This window comes from Protopterus annectens, chromosome 11.part0 (genome assembly GCF_019279795.1).
Source record: "Protopterus annectens isolate FY-2018-M chromosome 11.part0, PAN1.0, whole genome shotgun sequence".
Taxonomy (NCBI): domain Eukaryota; kingdom Metazoa; phylum Chordata; order Ceratodontiformes; family Protopteridae; genus Protopterus; species Protopterus annectens.
Genome location: NC_056745.1, coordinates 55,500,100 through 55,521,101, shown reverse-complemented (window position 1 = coordinate 55,521,101; position 21,002 = coordinate 55,500,100).

Below are 21,002 nucleotides of genomic sequence, written 5' to 3'. Positions count from 1 at the left end.
CTTCAGAAAAGTCATGCTGATGCAGAACCTGTTATTCTATCAGCTTTCAAAATTTTGTAAGAGCAATATTTAAATACTGTCCCTATTTTAGTGCCTTTGTCCCCCAATTATTTATGGGTTTGTCCAGATTTCTTGATCTAAGAGGTTGAGAGGTATGTGTGCTGCACAGTTTGCTATATGTAGGGGAAGGGGTATATGTTGTCACCCAGAATGTCCTGACCTGCAGAAAAGGGAGCAGATGATGAAGTCTGCAGTACATAGACTATCTTAAGTCTAGCCCTGACCCACATTTTTCACAGCCACATGATTTAACTTATAAGATTAATGCCAACTGCATGTAAAATGATTGCATTGTGTTAGTGAAATGTTTGTACAAACAACATTTAGATAAAACTGTGCCTCACATTCAAGAGGCATCTGAAGACCAATCTTGGTTAAGTGAAATGATACACTAACTATATGTTCTAGAGATGTGAATTATTTGAAAACAATATTTGGTTATTGATAATCTACTAATGGTTTGTTAGCAAATGTCCATTTTCCAATATTGCCTAGAAAGTTAAAAGACTTTTAAAGCTTTATAATACAGATAAGGAATGTTAAATAACTAAACAGTAAAACTGAATCATAACTGATAAGGGCTGAAATCTCAATCAGTGTCATGGAAAACAAAAAAAGGTAAGGAGAAAAAATGTCTCTCTTTTATTATCAAAAAGGGAAACTGAAGTATAAAACTGAATAATAATGCCCATTTCTTTATAATATAGTGATGTAAACTAATAAACTACTTGTATCAACATGTAAATCTAATAACATGGCAGGAGATGCTCTGTTCTCAAATGTAGTTGGAAAGTATTGGAACCAACTCCCCCATGAACTTACATCACTGTCTTCATTTTAAACATAATCTGAAACTCTTATCTTAAAACCCATTGGTTATGTCCCTGTACAAATCCAGACTAATCTCACACTATATCCCAAATACCCTCTCTTAAAACCTAATTCCTGCGCTATCTGTGTCTTTTTAGATCAAGGCCTATCCTTGGCAAAAACATATCTTATCCTAATAGAGATAATTTAAAATACCTAGTTAAATTCTTCTGCATATAATTCTAAAGCATCCTACCTAAGGCAGGCCACAAGTATTGTTTAAACTGTGAGCATTGCTGAACTGTTGAAACTTGAAGTATGTATTTGTTTAACAATTACTTTCTAGTTACTAATGAAGTATTGTGCATAAAGTCTAAAATATCTTATCTAATGCTTGTAACATGTTTTTTTTTTTTGTATAAACTGTGAAGATTCCTGAACTGTTTAAAATTTGTAGTATTTAACTGTATAGCAACTAGTACCTGTATGTTAGTAGTCTAGTAATCTCCTGGAGCTTATCTCCCGGAACTCTACTGAAAATGGACATAAATCCAGTTAGACTATCCCGGTCAACAAATGTAAAATAAAATAAATAAAAATAAACAGGACTGGTTAATTCAGTGACCAAAATAATCGTAGCTTTCATGGTCTACGTAAAAGGTAGGATCAGATTTATATATCTGAATAAGAAGCAGTTGGCAGGTTTAATAGATGGCTGATGGTGGTAAATGGAAATGTATGTTATCTGGAAGATATGATAATTATTCAGAAGAAACACTAGTGGGCATGGAGAAGTGTCAGTGCAGACAAAACAGGCAAGAGGTAAAGCTGTGATGAATTGAGCAAGTTAGTTTATGTAGTGAACAGCAGTATGCAAAACTAAATAAAGGGGAGTAACAATTTGTTAGTAAACAATAAATATTTCTCTTAATTGTAAATTGAAATAAAACTGGGGCAGAGAATGCCTTAACATGGTAGGGTAGGAATTTAATAAGACACATAAATAATAGGGCAGATATATTGAGCCATTGGGAGATGTACAGCCTTAAGTCATAATGACTGTATCTATTAACAGAGCCAATTGTATAGAGATATGAGAGTGGGATGGTACTAAAAATGTAGGAAATAACAAAAAAGTCTTGCAGGAAGTTGAAAAAGCAAAACCAGAAAGCAACGAAGAGTTTACTTGTGGGTTAGAAAAATATGTCTAATCGAACCAACACTTTTCATGATCGATTGTAAAATAACTTTCCTGAAGTGTGCACATGGAATAATGGAGAAAAGTGTCAAGCAGAGAAAGTAAGACCGCTTGTATCCAGAAAATGCATACATGTTTTTGGTTAGCACAATTGATGAAAAATAAAATAAAGTGATGATTTAAACTGGATGCAAAGATATTTGAAGGTGGGGCATCAACTGACCAGGGCAACTATAAACATATATACCTGACCAGTAGAAAAGGCATTATGGAAGGGAGATCGTAAGTATACCCCCGGGATCTCTTCTGGGTCCCTGCTAGAGAGAGGTATAATAAACCAACCATAAAGGGGCTAAAGGAAAGTCTCTCTGTTGATCAGTGGCAGTGAATAACATTGAGCAGCTTCTTGCTGATCCCTGGACTTTGTTTGTAGTTCCTGTTACTGATTCTTTGCCTAATTTGGAGGTAGGAAGTTCCCTTGCTTACCAGTGGGAGTGGGAAGCATTGAGCTGCCTGTTGGTCCAGTTTTGTGAGGTCTCAGCCAGTAACTTGTAGTCTATTGGTCGTTTTGGGCCAGTTCCTAGCTTTTTTCAGCCCCCTGATATAAAACACGCTAAACGCGCGTTTTCCAGCTTGTACCTACTCAGCACAGATCCTCGTGGTGGCCAGCAGAGTAATCCAGGCTTCAGAGAGCTAAAAAAGCGACTTTACCTGATTTAAGTATATTTTTGTGGCTTTCCACTTCTAATTACCTAGCGACTGTATTTTGCCTGCTTGCTGATACATTGTATTTGTTTTTCTGCATTTATTCTGTTATTGCACTTGAATTCTCATTTTGTTACTTTTAAAATCTGTAATTGTTGCAAATTGTTTCTGTAGGCTGTAATAGCCGATTTATAGCATTTAAAAGTGTCTACTGTACCTGTTTCTGCTTGTTTCTGAAAAAAAAAAAAAAATATCTCTTGTTTTCCGCCTTACTGAGCTAGAGTAGTCCAGTTTCAGAGTTGCTGATCCCTGGACTTTGTTTGTAGTTCCTGTTACTGATTCTTTGCCTAATTTGGAGGTAGGAAGTTCCCTTGCTTACCAGTGGGAGTGGGAAGCATTGAGCTGCCTGTTGGTCCAGTTTTGTGAGGTTTCAGCCAGTAACTTGTAGTCTATTGGTCGTTTTGGGCCAGTTCCTAGCTTTTTTCAGCCCCCTGATATAAAACACGCTAAACGCGTTTTCCAGCTTGTACCTACTCAGCACAGATCCTCGTGGTGGCCAGCAGAGTAATCCAGGCTTCAGAGAGCTAAAAAAGCGACTTTACCTGATTTAAGTATATTTTTTGTGGCTTTCCACTTCTAATTACCTAGCGACTGTATTTTGCCTGCTTGCTGATACATTGTATTTGTTTGTCTGCATTTATTCTGTTATTGCACTTGAATTCTCATTTTGTTACTTTTAAAATCTGTAATTGTTGCAAATTGTTTCTGTAGGCTGTGATAGCCAATTTATAGCATTTAAAAGTGTCTACTGTACCTGTTTCTGCTTGTTTCTAAAAAAAAAAAAATAAAATATCTCTTGTTTTTCCCGCCTTACTGAGCTAGAGTAGTCCAGTTTCAGAGTTGCTGATTCCTGGACTTTGTTTGTAGTTCCTGTTACTGATTCTTTGCCTAATTTGGAGGTAGGAAGTTCCCTTGCTTACCAGTGGGAGTGGGAAGCATTGAGCTGCCTGTTGGTCCAGTTTTGTGAGGTTTCAGCCAGTAACTTGTAGTCTATTGGTCGTTTTGGGCCAGTTCCTAGCTTTTTTCAGCCCCCTGATATAAAACACGCTAAACGCGCATTTGCGCGATTTAGCACGGAGTTGCCACTGTTGCACACAAGAGCAGCGGCGGTTAAATAAGGTTAAACTATTCGGGCCACCTAAATTACACTCTTCAAATTTTCCCTTAAAACTACCTTCCTTGAGCTGTACTGCTGATCTAACCAGCGTATCCTATAACTGAAAGGTTCATCTCTACTTGATTCCCAAGTAGACTATTCTCTATCTGTAAGCCTAGCACTTACTCCTACAGTACTTGCACCTTGATAAAGCACTCTTATTATAGATAGTACCCCACCAGCCTAAAACCCACTTCCCCCGGAGTCCTTTGAAAGTCCTTTTATCTACTACTTCTAGTATGTTGAGGGATCAGTTGCTAGTGTCCTCTCCTGCTCAACTGGTGAACCTGGGAATATTGAGGCAATGTTACAATTGCCTCATGTACACAGACAATCCTCTCCTTCTCCTACAAAACACAAATACATGCAAGAGATGCAACTATACGGCCAAACTGGAGGCTGAGCTCTCTCAATATAGGACTGGCAAGACCAGACAGGAGGAGAAGGAAACCACACATAATACATACCCAGTCACACATAGTACCATCACAACTTCAAATCATACACATAATCACACAAAGACATACTCAGAGGCTCTGATCAAAAATCTACCAAAACAGCAGAGGCCACCAAAGCAGACACCCAAACAACTACCACCTCAGGACCCAACACATGCAACACATAGACCACACAGTCAGAGTGTCAAACAGTCACAGCCCCTAAGGCCAAACACAATGCCAGACACACTTGTCATTGGTGACTCCATAGTCAGACACACTGATGTCCCACTCACCAGACTGAGTAAGGAGAAGGTCACAGTAAGCTGCCTGTCGGGCGCCAGAATCCGCCACATAACGCAAGCACTCAGGTCTCTCAACAGCAGGTACAAGTACGACTCAGTCATTGTTCACGCTGGTGTCAACGACCTGAGACGTACCTCCTTGGACTACATGAAAAGGGACATCGAGGAGCTCTCTGATTATGTAGCCGAGGCAGGTATGACCCTGACCTTGAGCAGTATCCTACCTTCACCTAGAATGATGCCACAATACAGTGATAAGATGATCAGCTTTAATAATTGGCTTAAATTCTGGTGTCATTCAAAGGGATCCAATGTCTGTCTGCCTGGGATGACATGCTGGACAAGCCACGCTGCTTCAAGGGACGGCTTGCACCTGTCACCCTGGGCTTCCAGATATTGGCAAAGGCTCTTGCCACCCCATAGTGCCTTTTTAGGCAAGGCTCAAATTCTAAACCTATCACCCTAGAACACCAAAAGAAAAAACTAAGGGTAATGCTGCTCAACGCCAGAAGTCTCAATCTCAAGATGCACGCACTCGAGGCCCTTCTCAATATGGAGAACATCGATGTCTGTGCTGTGACAGAAACCTGGTTCAAGGCTCCTGAGAGCACCCCAGCACTAACAGGTTTCACCTCATATCATGCGTTCCGGCCCCAAAATCCAGACAACACCAAGAAAGGAGGGGGGTGTCCATATTCATAAAGGACACCCACACCTCAAGGTTGGTGGAAACGCACAATGCATCGGAGACCATCCAGGTGCAATTAACCATAGGCAAGACTGCTCTGCAATTTGTAGCATGTTACAGGCCACCCTCTCAAACTCAGGAACCTCATATGGCCTTCCTGAAAACATTGGAGGGGATAAATGTATCTCCAAACACCATCATACTAGGTGACTTCAACTACCCTAATATAGACTGGGAACACTACTCAAGCCCAAACACTCTAACCCAAAGATTCCTGGAGTTCATAAACTCAGATGCCATGGAACAACTAGTCACCATCCCCACAAGAGGAGAAAACATACTTGATCTCATCATCACGAACATGGGATCAAAATGTTCAACACCGGAAGTGTACCCCTCACTGGTGAGATCAGATCATAAACTAATCTCGCTGGAGGTCCTCATCCCGCCCCCACCTGAAACAAAAAGACCACAGTGAAAACTTCTCAAAAGCCGACTTCACACTTCTAAAAACTAGTGTGGTCTCCTTTAAGGCCCCTGAACCAGTGGTAAACATTACTCAAACCGCTGAATCACTTACAAATGCCTTCTACCAGCACCTACAGGACTGCATGGATCAGGCTATCCCAAACAAAACTAAGACTCTCTGTACCAAAGGCAAGCATCCAGTCTGGTGGACCCCAGCCATAAACAAGCTCTACAACAAAAGGAGGAAGCTACTACAAGATAGAGCAAAATCCTTGAAAGGTAAGACACCTTTGATCATCATAAGTAAAAAACTAAGAGCTCTCATAAAATCATCCAAGGCAAATTTTGAGAGAAAAATCACCAAGGACTCAAAAGACAATAATAAGGCCTTCTTTAGCTATGTTAGAAACCTAGGAGGAAACTCCCAGATATGCTCAGAATTAGTTCATAATGATGTGAAAATTACTGAACCTTTACACATTGCCAACATACTGGCTGACAGGTTCAGTGCAAACTTCTCCCCCCCTCCCCCCCAAAAGGAGAGATATCTATACCAAAGGATTGTAGCCCCCCAAACATCTCCAACGCCCGGGTGAGAACTGCTCTCACTAAGGCAAAAAACACAGCATCCATGGGACCGGATGGTGTCCCCGGCTGTGTGCTTCATGAACTCAACGAGGAATTAAACCCACAATTAGGACAGCTGTTTAATCTTAGCCTCACCTCAGGATACGTACCCAAGGAGTGGCGCACGGTGACTGTGGTCCCACTTCATAAGGGCGGTGCCTCCACCGACCCTGGAAATTACCGCCCCATTAGCTTGACAAGCCTTATCTGCAAAGTCATGGAGAGGATCATAATGGAACTCATAAATAAAGACATAGGGAACTTGCAGACTTTGGATCCAACCCAGTTTGGCTTTGTCAAAGGCAGATCCTGCCTCTTAAACTTGGTTGACTTTTCAAGATAGTCACCAAGGCCATTGATGAGGGAAAGGCAGTCCATACAGCCTACCTCGACCTGGCAAAGGCCTTCGACACAATACCCCACTCAGGTATCATCGAAAAACTCATCAGTTTGAATGTAAACCCATACATCACAAGATGGGTTGCAAACTGGCTAAGTGACAGAACCCACAGGGTCAGAGTTGCTGGAGCCATGTCAGACTCAAAGCCTGTCACTAGTGGTGTCCCACAGGGCTCAGTCCTGGGTCCACTCTTGTTCGGCATCTACTTTTCTGAAGTACAAGCAAACACAGGAGGGTTATGGCTGACAAAGTTTGCAGATGACTGCAAACTGGGCACCATAGTCGAAAACACATCTGACACAGATATCCTTCAGAAGGGCCTCACAGAAACAGATAACTGGTGCCAGAGCCATGGCCTAAAGTTAAACGCCAAGAAATGCATAGTCATACCTTTCGGGAAAAACAAGGTTACCCCTAGCTACCATATAGGTGGCAATCCACTGAGCACAGAAGAAGTCATCAGGGATCTGGGGACCCAGGTTGACAGTAGCCTTTTGTTTGACACTGATGTTGCTAAAGTAGTTAGGAAAACCTTCTATATTGCCCACCTGATCATGAAGGGATTCACATCTAGATCAAGGGAGGTCATCGTCCCCCTGTACTCATCACTCATTAGACCTATGATTGAGTACAATGCCCCGTTCGAAATGTATCTGACCCGACACCTGCTGCAGCTTGAAAGGCCCCAAAAGTTCCTCACCAAAAGGATAAAGGGTCTCAAAAATATGTCTTATGCTGCCCGACTGAAAGAACTCCAGCTCTATTCAGTCTCATACCGCTTGCTCAGAGGTGACCTGTGCCTGACATATAAGGCCATGTCAAACCCAGATTTGATGAATATGCTTCACCTCAAAAAATCTAGATCCCTCAGAACCACAAGGGTGGGAGACTTAAACCTTGACACGGTTATAAATAGAACGTGCTGGAGGGACAGATTCATCACCCAGAGACTCCCTATGCTGTGGAACAAAATCCCGGTACATGTGAGGCAGAGCACCTCGCTGGCCTTGTTCAAGAGGAATTTTGACAAATGGATGGGAGATTGCAGCTATACCCCAGGGATTACTTCAGTGTCACTGCTTGACAGAGGCACAGCAAAATAATAGGCATAGTTTTTATTCAAACTAAAGGGGTGGCGAAAGCCACATAACTATGGGCTAGGCTTATAAATGCCCTTGGGCAGATAGCCTAGTATGAACCTATGAACCTATAAACCTATATTCTGTGACCTACTATTCAAAGGCACAGTCTACAAATCTAAAAGGGTGGCGAAAGTCAAACACACTCTGGCTAGGTTGTAAATGCCCTAGGGCAGATAGCCTAGTATCAACCTATGAACCTAAATAAATAAGGATATAGGCAGCCTGCAAACTCTTGACTTAGGCCAGTTCAGTTTTGTCAAAGGCAGATCCTGACAACTTAATCTGGTCGACTTCTTTGAAAAAGTTACTGAAGCAATAGATGAGGGAAAATCTATGCACACCACGTATCTATACCTAGCAAAGGCATTCAACACCATCACTCAGGCATAGTTGATGAATTCAGCCAGCGAAATGTAAATCTCTATGTAACTCACAGGGTAGCAAAATGGCTCACAAATACACCCCAAGAAATTAGGGTGAGTGGCTGTACCTCCCCCAAAAGACCTGTCATTAGTGGTGAGCCTCAGGGCTCAATCCTTGGGCCACTCCTCTTGGGCTTCTACTTCTTGAAGGTCAAAGCTACTGTTAAGGACTTATGGCTGACCAAGTTTGTAGATGACTGTAAACTTGGTGCCATCATAAACTCTCCAGAAGATATCAAGATTCTTCAGGAAGGCCTTTCCCAAACAAATTGATGGTGTCAAAGCTACAGCCTAAAACTAAATGGCAAAAAATGTGTAGTTGTATCTTTGGCAATGATGTTCCCTGCACCTATCACATTGAGAGCACACCCCTGAAAATTGACCCAGTCGTGTGTGAGCTGGGAATCCGTGTAGACAATGAGCTACCATTCAATGACCACATGTCCACTGATATTAGGACATTCTTTTCCATTGAGCAGCTTGTTAGTTATGATGTCATATCCAAGTCCAGGGAGGTGGTTATTCCAGTGTAATCTGGACTCATTAGGCTGACCATTCTAGTATGTATGCCACCTATGGTATGTACATGTCTAAACACCTGATACAATGTGAGCAACAACAATGCTGTCTCACTAAGAAAATCAAAGACCTAAATCACAAAAGCTACACTGATAGCTCAAAGTCCTGTTCCTCATTTTGGTGATTTCTGACTAAGATTTACTTATACTGGTATGAGTCAAGGTAAGAGGCGTCACTTACCCAGTTTCATTTCAATCCACTCCATTCGCTTGCCTACCTCTGTTGTCTAATATGCCTTGGTCTGAATGCAGATAGTTACTGGTGATCACCAGGTACCTGTCTTCCATGGACTGGGGTGTCTTTTCAGCTTTTGCTGGCCCCTGTCCCAGTTCTTGCCCTGGCTGAGTCTATGTATGCATTACCTCTTCAGATGCTGACCCAATCCCTTCTTGTGTCCTTGTCAATGGTTCACAAGACATGTACCTTCCTGACAGTAAGAGTCATCAGACTCTGGTATTGGGTTCAGGTTCTGATGATGTCAGGTAACCAGATGTCAACTGCCCTGGTCCTGATGCAGCAGATGCCAGCATCACTAACAAAACAGGCTCATGATTTGGTCTATCCAATTTGAGGTTTAAAGGAGTTCTTATCTCAGATTTTAGCGTGCCAGATGTCTGCCCTAAATAATGCTTACCTCTCACAAGTGGTATATCAGTCAGCTGTTGTTCAGAAACCAGTTCCATGGGTACCACTTTATGGAGCATTAAGTTTGACAGGTCACTGCAGATACCCCTTCCTCAACAAACACTAGTTTTCCTGCTGGTGATTTCCTCTTGTTGGCAGTTAGTGCAGTTTTAACCAATACCACTTTGCTCCTCCAGTCCTATGTCAAGTACTTTCTATTCTAGCCACTGGTTCTTACTGAGATACTAGAGTCTTCAAAGTCAGCCCCTACAGCTCCCTTTCCAAAGTCAGGGTCCTTTAAGAGGGAAGTCTCCTCCTCCTTCACAGCAAAGCCTGTGGCTAACAGGCCTAAAAAAGTTCAACACAAAACTCAAAACAAGGAGACATCTGAAGTCTTATGTAAGGACATTTGTTATGATTTAGATAATGAGAAGGACGTGGCCTCCTATATGTCCCCTTTAGATGACCTCATATTTGGGCAAATCCTGAAACTGATGCAGGAGATGGAGATGACAAAATGTGGTTCTATCTCCAACATGGAGGCTACAAGGAAGCATATCATTTTCCTGAGCAGATGTTTTTCGTGGTTTCCCAACAGCAGACACATGTAAGGCTTTACATCTCCACTGACAACACCTGAGTATTGTAACCCTCATCAAAAGGAAGGTTGACTAGATTTCTCACTCTCCCAAAGGTTGGCATTTGTAATCAAAGGCCTCTATACCTGACCAACAGTTTTCTTGTGACTGTTGAGCAAAGCTTCACCTGTGAAGTACAGGTAATTTTTCTGCTAGCTCAGGAAGACAAGACTCTGGAAAGTTTTAAGAAGAGATTGTATGTGTCCTCAACTTTATCTGTGGCTACACTTAAGTACTGAATCAAATGCCATGCTTCAAGAATGGTTTGCTTTAGAATGCTATGGCCAGAAAAGGCATGCTGTATGATAATTGACAAAAAATAAACGCCCATGTCACTGTAGCTTAAGGAGAAGATACCATAGTGGTATAGATGTCATGTGATGTGGTAAGTGGGGTAGTCTTTAATTTGGGATAAGGCACTACTATTTACCTACACTCCTAGCTTCACCTAATTCTGTTTGCTGTGGATCTCAAGTTCACCAATGCGAGTAAACCTTTCTGAGAATTCCCTCTTTCAGGTTTATGTAAATTTGGTTGCCTTATCCTAGGATGAATTATAATTCACTAATTTTTCTATATCAAGAAATGTAATTTGAAAGCACTAAAAAGCACAAAAAAAGTTTTGCATGTATGATGCCCTTCTACACCCCCAGATGTGGGTATCTTGGCCCCCATACCCATTTGCTTACAAAACTAAGTCCATGGTCATACAATAGTGGCTATAAGTGAAGAACTCCATTACAGTGCACCACTGGCTGAAACAATGTAAGTCAATGTGGTTTCAAAAGACCACAGTAAAACAAAATTATACTAAAGGAGTTCATAACCCTTCTTTTGGGACTGAAAAAGAAAAAGCAATGAAAATGATGTACAAAACCCACACTTCTCTGGGCGTATCATTCCAGCCTCCATGACAAACCAATACCAAGTCACAGATGAGGTAGTAGAAGGTATAGTCCTCGTAGAACCAGCAGGTTTCACAACAGTGGTTAGCAGCATTGTTAGTGATCTCCTCCTGGACATGAGTGGATTTTATGGCTATCAATGGTAGGAGAGCCACACTGGGGTTCCCTTTCAGAATGACTAACATCAGTCCTGAATAGTAACCTTTCTACCTGGTGCCCAAGAAAGCAATTAGAAACAGGATTACCCTCCATTCCCACTTCCTTTTGATGCCAGGTTAAATGGAACATCAAGTCCATTTTGGATCTAAGCATTCTCTACACATTTTATCATAAAACTATGTTTCTGCATAGACACTCTTCATTTGGTTCTCTTGTATTACTCAGGCTCAGATGAAAATGTACTCTGGACCTTCAAAGTACCGACCAGATGGTACTACAGCAGTTATCCTTACTTTTATTTTACGAGCTACTCAATTTTAATTCTGGTACCTGCCATTTGGTCTCTCTTTGGATCCCAGAGTGTACTTGAAAAGTTTTTACATTCACAACGGTTACATTTAATTTCAAGAGCATCATGGTCTTCCTGTGTTTGGACTAACGACCATCATGGTCTTCCTGTGCTTGGACTAACAACTCCTAGCTGGAAGGAGCCAGAATGAGGCTGAGGAACTCTGCATTAACTCTTTTCCTATTCTTGGAAATTATGGTCCATGAGGTGAAATTTGATCTTCAGATGTTGACTTACAGGTACCGTGATCTGTCATTTTTCTCTTTCTATGGTGAGCTAAGTAAATACCTCAGATCTGAGGTCATAGTTGCTTCAAGTCTCACAGGTTTCAGCTGCTTCCATTCTGTCAGCTCCAGACCTAGTGTTGACAGGCATTTTGATACGTAGTTTGTGAAACTATGCATAAAGATCCTTCAGTGGATTCTAAGGCAGCAAAAAGAATCAGTTATACTACATACCCAGGTCAAGTTCTGGAAGGCATGTTATAAATGACAACTGGTGAACTATTGACGTAACTTACCTTGGGTCAGGAAATTTCCATCTCCGTAACTTACTTTAGATCAAGAAATTTCAGAGACAGACCTCAAAGGCAATGTAATCCTAGACTAGAGGGCGCATTTTAGGAAATATATTATCTGGGAATGCTAATGTTTCAAAAAAAAGACAGAGCCAGCACAAAGTGTGGTATGACAATTTAATATGCCAAAAGATATAGTAACATGGGTGAGGGAATAAAAGTCCCAACACCCAAACCAAACCAGTTTCGGCTCAATAGCCTTCTTCAGTGAGAAAGGCAAACAGCATATGCTAATGTTTCCTCTGTAACAGACTGGTTTTGCTAGACTTCCAAGCTCTGCTCAGGCAGTTGTCCAAATGGTGTACTTCCATCTTGTCCAAAACATGGTCATAGTCTGGGATATTAACAACTCACTCTTGTCCAGTGTGCACAGAAGTACTTTAGCTATGAAACTGTATCACTTCTGCAGGGATTTTACTGTTGGCCATCCACACTCCAGAGATCAGAATTCCATAGAAGCCAAGCACAGCAGAAATTCCTTTGCTTCCCATGTGTAATCATTTATTATGAAGGTAGCTCATCTAATTTTAAGGTGTTGAGTCAACCTTCTTGTAACACCTGCACCTATGTGATGAAGATAAACTGGAACAACTTCTTTTCCCCGATTTCCTTGAAAAATGGTCCACCATATAATGTTCACTAACATCCATCTTTCTGTCTAGATACCTGTCGCTTCATCTATCCACTTGTCTCTAAAGGGTCAGTTCCACTAGGTATAGGCTATTTTCAGAGGGGATCAGAGCTGGTAGTTATACAGACTAGGGACAATTTGGCCAGATTACCAGGTGAAACTCATAAAATGGGAAAGTTAACACCGAAAATGACAAAATTTGTTGAGATGTAGCTTTAAATTTAAGTAAATTATTTTTTTTGGGTAGTATGTTCTGGTTTTAATTTTGTCCCTGAAAGCTTAAAGATAGAGGCAATAGCAGTCAACATTAGATGTACGAAGGTAAATCCCACTGAAATAATGATGTTATAAATAATGTAACAAGATAATGCATCGAATGTGTTAGCACTTGTAGTTTCTTTCATCTCTGTGGTTGTCCCTTTTATAGGTTCATAGGTAGGTACTAGGCTATTGACCCAAAGATCTAAGTAAGCCTAGCCAACAAGGTTCCCTGGCTTATGCCACCCAAGAAAGTTAATCTCCTGTGCACCTATCGAGCAGAGCCACAGAAGTGATCCCCGGGGTGTATTTCATATTTCCCATCCATTCATCAAGATTTTTCTTCAAGAGTGCTAATGAGGAACTTTGCTTGACATAGATGGGTAGGTTGTTCCAGACTATAGGAAGTCTCTGGACAGGAATCTATCCCTCCAGCATGTCCTGTTTATTGTGGTGACAAGGTTTAGGTCCCTGGAGCGTGTAGCTCGGAGGGATTGGGATTTCTTTAGGTGTAGCATGTCCAACAGCTCTGGGTTTAACATAGCTTTATATGTTAGGCAGATATCTCCTCAGAACAGGCAATATGCTATAGAGTAAAGCTGGAGTTTTTTGAGACGGTCAGTGTAAGGCATCTGTTTGAGGCCAGTAATCCTCTTTGTGAGGTACTTCTGTGGCCTTTCCAGCTGCTGCAGATGTCTTGTGAGGTACATTCCAAAAGGGGTGTTGTACTCTATAAATGGTCTAATGAGTGCCTAGTAGAGGGGAACAATTACCTCTTTTTTCCTGGATGAGAACCCTTTTGTGATGAGGTGTGCCACATAGAAGGATTTCCTGACTACTGTGGCGATGTGATTATCCAAGGATAGATTACTCTCCACCTGGGTCCCAAGGTCTCTTATCACACATTCAGCATTAAGTAACCTGCCGTTTATGTGGTAGTTCATGAGTACAGAGTTTTTACCAAAGGGGATAACAACGCAATTTTTGGCACTGAGCTTGAGGCCATGCCTGTGACACCAGGCATCTGTCTCAGTGAGACCCTTCTGTAGGATGTCCACATAATCTGGGGACTCGACTATGGCTCCTAGTTTGCAGTCATCTGTGAATTTCATTAGTCAGAGGTCTTCTGTGTTAGCCTGTACTTCAGAGAAGTAGATACCAAACAGGAGAGGTCCCAGGACTGAATCCTGTGGTACTCCACTTGTCACTGGTTTGAAGTCAGATTTGAAGTCTGAAACATTTACAGCGTGGCTTCTGTCAGTGAGCAAGTTGACACCCACCTTGTGAAGTAGGGATTTATACCTAGTTTAGTGAGTTTAGCTATAATTCCAGGATGGGGGATGGTGTCGAAAGCCTTGGTGAGGTCAAGATAGGCTGTGTGAACCACCTTACCCTCATCTACGGCTATGGTGACTGCCTCAAAGAAGTCAATCAGGTTCAGAAGGCATGATCTGCCTTTCACAAACCCAAAGTGGGTGGGGTTCACAGTTTGGAGGTTACCAGTGTCTTTGTTTATGAGTTCCATGATGATACGTTCTATGGCCTTGCAGACGAGGCTCATCAGGCTAATAGGGTGATAGTTCCCAGGATCAGTGGTGGCTCCCCCTTTGTGGAGTGGGATAACTGTTGCTGTGCACCATTCAGTGGGTATAAAGCCTGATGTAAGGCTATGATTGAACATGGTGCTTAGGTGGGGAGCCAGTTCATTCTGAAGTTCATGTAAAACGCAGCCTGGGATGTTGTCCGGTCCCATGGATGCTGTGTTTTTGGTTTTAGAGAGTGCAGCTTTTACCTGCATAGATGTGATTACAAGGACTCTGCATTCTTCCTGTATAGATATGAGCCCTTAGGGGTGAGAGGGGGTAAAGTTAGCACTGAACCTTTCTACCAGGATGTTGGCAATATCAGTTGGCTCTGTAATTTTTGTGCCATTGTTCTGTAACTCAGAGCAGATCTAGGTGTTGCCATTGAGATTCTTGACATAGCTATAGAATGTTTTGTGGTTGTCCTTGGAATTAGTGGTGATTTTGTTTTCATTGCTAGCTTTGGAGGATCTTATGAGGGATCTCGGCTTCTTACTGAGGCTGACCAGGGAGCTCCTCCACTCATGGGATTTTACTGTCTTTTGTAACAGTTTCTTCCTTTTAGGTAAATGGAGGGAAGAGAAAGGAAATCAGGGAAACATCAACATTGTCGAGAATGTTATTCGAAGAAAATGAAAAGTGCGGGCTGTGTGACTGAGTTTAACGAGTTAAATAAACATGAAAAATGGAAACTAAAAATAGATGAAGGTCAGAAAGAATCTCTGTAATAATATGGTTCAAGAAGGTTGGATGGAAATCAGCTAAAGTTCAGTTGAAATACTAAAAGAAAGATTATATGGCAGAGAATATTGTTCAGTAACTGAAGAATCACCAGAGCATGTTTTTGATACAGCAAAGGATTGCAAGACTATGTGAAGAAATGAGTGTGAAATGTCAGTTTAAGTGAAATTAATGATGGAATCATAAAATATTAAATTTATCAGAAATCTTGGAACCTGAGAAGTAAAACTGGCAAATAATAAGCCCATTTGAGAAAGATAACTGAGAGGTTTACATGAGGTATGCACCTTGTGGTAACCATTTCTGATTTATAAACAGCCCTACCATGGTATGCATCATGAAGACATGCAGCGCAGCTTAGGCCTGTTCCTGGCACCATTGTAACCTAGTATGGCATTCTTGGGGAGAGACATGCATTAGTTAGTCATGTGCTCTCATCTGGAACTGTCTGTGGTGAGGCATTTACATAGCCAAGTGATTGACTGCTTGAAGAACCATAACCACTCCTGACCACTCATGGTAGTGAAAATGATTAAAAAGCCACATATTTCCATAGTGGTAGAGGTAAGTGCTGGGGAGTTTAGTGGTCGTGTAGTGTAAGGATTGTGTGTGTGTAGGGGGGGGGGTTGCATGTGTGAGTTTGTGTCTGCCTGGGAGGTCACAGTAGGGGGAGTAGAGAGGGGAAGGTTAGAGGTGTGTTTGTGAAGTGAATGTGTGTGTGTGTGTGTGTGTGTGTGTGTGTGTCTGTCTGTGTCTGTGTTTATGTTTATGTGAAATTAATGCGTGTGTGTGTGAAATGAGTGTGTGTGTGTGTGTTTGTGTGAAATGAGTGTGTGTGTGTGTTTATGTGAAATGAGTGTGTGTGTGTGTGTGTGTTTATGTGAAATGAGTGTGTGTGTGTGTGTGTTTATGTGAAATGAGTGTGTGTGTGTGTGTGTGTTTATGTGGAATGAGTGTGTGTGTGTGTGTATGTGAAATGATGTGTGTGTTTGTGTGTTTATGTGTAATGATGTGTGTGTGTGTGTGTGTGTGTGTGTGTGTGTGTGTGTGTTTATGTGAAATGAATATGTGTGTGTGTGTTTATGTGAAATTAATGTGTGTGTGTGTGTGTGTTTATGTGAAGTGAGTGTGTGTGTGTGTGTGTGTGTGTGTGTGTGTGTGTGTGTGTGTGCGCGTGTCTGTGCATGTGTTTGTGTGTGTCTGTATTTATATGAAGTGTGTGTGTGTGTTTATATGAAGTGAATGTGTGTGTGTGTGTGTGTGTGTGTGTGTGTGTGTGTGTGTGTGTGTGTGTGTGTGTGTGTGTGTGTGTGTTTACATGAAGTGAATGTATGTGTGTGTGGGAGGGGTGGATAGCTGGGTTGGGGTGGTTATCATACTTCCACACACCTTTAGCCTGCAACATTGGATAAAGGGATTACTAGCCACCAGAGATAACTGTGAAATTGTGGGGCAGGAGGACCAGTAGCCAACAGAGATAACTCTAAAGATTCTCGATTGGGGAGAGCACTAGCCACCAGGGATAACCGTTTTCATCATGCCTCAATGGCATTTAACTATAGCAGAGTTCATGGGGAGCAGTAGCCATCAGGATAACTCTTTCATCTTATGCCTTCAAGGCACTTAAGTATATGGGATTGGTGGAACACTAGACACCAGGAATACTCTATATAGTGTGCATTTAAGGCACTTAATTAAAAAAAAAGCAGTATGAGGAACCACTAGACACTAGTGATACAATACACAGCATTCCTTAAAGGCACTAAAAGGGATTCAAATCCAGTACTCTCCCACCGAGGATATTTGTCTTCTGCACCAGCAATAGACACCAGGGATACTACACATAGCATGCCGTAAAAACACTAAAAGGTATTCAAACCCAGCACCCTTCCACCGAGGATATTGGTCTTCTGCACCAGCAATAGACACAAGGGATACTATACATAGCATGCCATAAAGGCACTAAAAGGGATTCAAACCCAGCACCCTCCCACTGAGGATACTGGTCTTCTGCACCAGCAATGGACACCAGGAATACTACACATAGCATGCCGTAAAAGTACTTAAAGGGATTCAAACCCAGCACCCTCCCACTGAGGATATTTGTCTTCTGCACTAGCAATAGAACCAGGGTACTACACATAGCATGCCATAAAGGCACTAAAAGGTATTCAACCCCAGCACCCTCCCACCAAGGATATTTGTCTTCTGCACCAGTGACAGAAACCAGGGATATTACACATAGCATGCTGTAAAGGCACTAAAAGGGATTCAAATCCAGTACCCTCTCACGAAGGATATTAGTTTTCTGCATCAGCAGTAGACACCAGGGATACTAAACATAGCATGCCATAAAGGCACTAAAAGGGATTCAAACCCAGTACCTTCCCACCAAGGATATTAGTCTTCTGCATCAGCAGTAGACACCAGGGATACTAAACATAGCATGCCATAAAGGCACTAAAAGGGATTCAAACCCAGTACCTTCCCACCAAGGATATTTGTCTTCTGCACCAGCAATAGACACCAGGGATATTATACATAGCATGCTGTAAAGGCACTAAAAGGGATTCAAACCCAGTACCCTCTCACAGAGGATATCTGCCTTCTGCACCAGCAATAGACACCAGGAATACTACACATAGCATGCTGTAAAGGCACTAAAAGGGATTAAAACCCAGCACCCTCCCACTGAGGATATTAGTTTTCTGCATCAGCAGTAGACACCAGGGATACTACTCATAGCATTTTGTAAAAACACTAAAAGGGATTCAAACCCAGTACCCTCCAACCGATGATATTGGTCTTCTGCACCAGCAATAGACACCAGGGATACTACACATAGCATGCCGTAAAGACACTAAAAGGGATTCAAACCCAGCACCCTCTCACCAAGGATATTAGTCTTCTGCACCAGCAATAGACACCAGGGATACTATACATAGCATGCCGTAAAGACACTAAAAGGGATTCAAACCCAGCACCCTCCCACTGAGGATATTAGTTTTCTGCATCAGCAGTAGACACCAGGGATACTACTCATAGCATTTCGTAAAAACACTAAAAGGGATTCAAACCCAGTACCCTCCAACCGAGGATATTGGTCTTCTGCACCAGCAATAGACACCAGGGATACTACACATAGCATGCCGTAAAGACACTAAAAGGGATTCAAACCCAGCACCCTCTCACCAAGGATATTAGTCTTCTGCAGCAGCAACAGACACCAGAGATATTGCACACAACATGCCATAAAGGCACTAAAAGGGATTCAAACCCAGTACCCTCTCACCAAGGATATTAGTCTTCTGCACCAGCAATAGTCACCAAGGATACTATGCACAGCATGCCTCAAAGGCACTAAAAGGGATTCAAACCCAGTACCCTCCCAAGGATATTAGTCTTCTGCACCAACAATAGATGCAAGCAATGCAGTGTAAAAAGTAAATAAGATGTAAACTGAAAACATACATAAATCAACCTTTTTGTAACAGCTGTACCTCTACAAAGGGGAGAAAAAGGCTTTGAACCCTGTGACAGGAAACCTCAACACTAATGTACTATGCTCACTGATTCATCAGTGGTGCAGGATTTTTTTTAACGTAATAAGAAACTGGGAAATTATTCAATGCCTGCAATAGTTTGCACCTTACAAGGGATAGAGGCAGAGAACCTTAAGCATACCTTTCAACCTGAAAGTGTCCAAGAAATCAAGACAAAGCCAAAATTAGCAGTGGGACAAAATCAGGAATGGATTTTAATTATTTCTCCTACAAAGTTAGAAAGTCACTAGTATAACAGCTTTTACACTGCCCTGGATTTGCGGAAGGGTATGAACTGTGCAACTCTAATGTCTAGCATTAACACCTGAATCTAATCATCCATGATTTACCAGTAGATACTGGGACAGGTGTGTGTGTGTGTCTGTGTATGTATTGAGCATGGGAGAGTGAATGGGGAGTGCCTGTACTAATATAATGCATTAGCTGCAACTGTTAATTACCCCAGGAAAGTGATGATGTGCACTCATAATACATAACAGCAATACAAAGACAAGCACATTAGCTGATAATAAGGTCTTTCCTCATTGTGGCTAATCTCTGAATCACAAAATACCACATTGAGGAAATAAGACCTTTTTACTGTGGCCCTTAATATAAGTGGTGGGTTTCTTTCTCTACCCCTGATTTGTGTTAATTAAGAGAACTCAGATGGAAAGATATATTATATAATAAGTGGAACAGAAAATGTATTATTAGAAATATGAAAGTAAATAGTAGAAGGTGTATTAAAGTGGGTCGAAGGAGATGAGCTTCCTTTATTGTTACCATACTGAAAAAATGTAGACATAGGGACATATAAATATAAATACATTTATATATCATGTATTATGAAGTATTTTAATAAAAGCCCCTACTCTTTTCTTTCAGTCCATTGCCATCATTTACATCCATATGTGCTCCATCTCAGGTACCACCTACATTCAAGACATATGGAATCTCTGTTTAACATCTCATCTAAGGACAGTATTATGTATTACATGTGCTAATCTGGTATGTGGACTGGTCCTATGACCATTTTAAGCCATGACTGGAGCATAAAGGCAACTGATAGATGGCATGCATAGCTAATTATTGGACTAAATTTCAGATGGAGCTCAGATGGATGAAAAAGATCCCAAAGGACTCAGAGAAAAGCTTAGGGGCTTTTGTTAAAAAAAACTTCAGAATGCATAAAATTCTCTGAATTCATTCAAAATGACACCTCTCATTCAGACCCAGTAGATATTCTCAATTTACCAGCAAATAATTTCCTGTGTTCAACAGGGGCACAGGAAAATAACTTTCTTGGGTGGTGAAAGCCAGAGAACCTTGTTAGCCAGGCTTACATAGGCCCTTGGGCCAATAGCCTAGTGCCTACCTATGAACCTATAACTTTACCCGTGAGACATGAATACAAAGTCCACAAATCGCTGAATCCTTTATACCCCCCTATTATCACAAAGGAGCTTGTGCTGAAGGTGCTGTCTAAAATCAAAACCACTACTTTTCATTGAGCCTGACTTTACTTGGATGTTTAATACATAGTGCTTGGCATGGCCTTGTAGAGCTTTTCATCAAAGTCTTCAACCTAAGTTAAGGTATAGGTTTTGTCCCTAAAGTTTGAACCACTGCAATGATGATTTTCCTACAAAACAGTGGCCCCACTACTAACCATGGAAATTACAGACCCATTAGACTTATGAGCCTCATTTGTAAAAGATGGGACATATTATATTATAATTCACCTCATAACCTATGGTATAAACATCTTATTAAGCTTAATCCTCAGCAGTTTGACTTTGCCAAGGGAAGTTGATGCTTAATGGATCTGGTTAACTTTGAGAATATTGCTCAGGCTGGCAATAATGGTCATGTTATTTACATAGTATATCTTGACCTGGTCAAGGCATTCAAACCTATACCCCATGCTGGTATTGT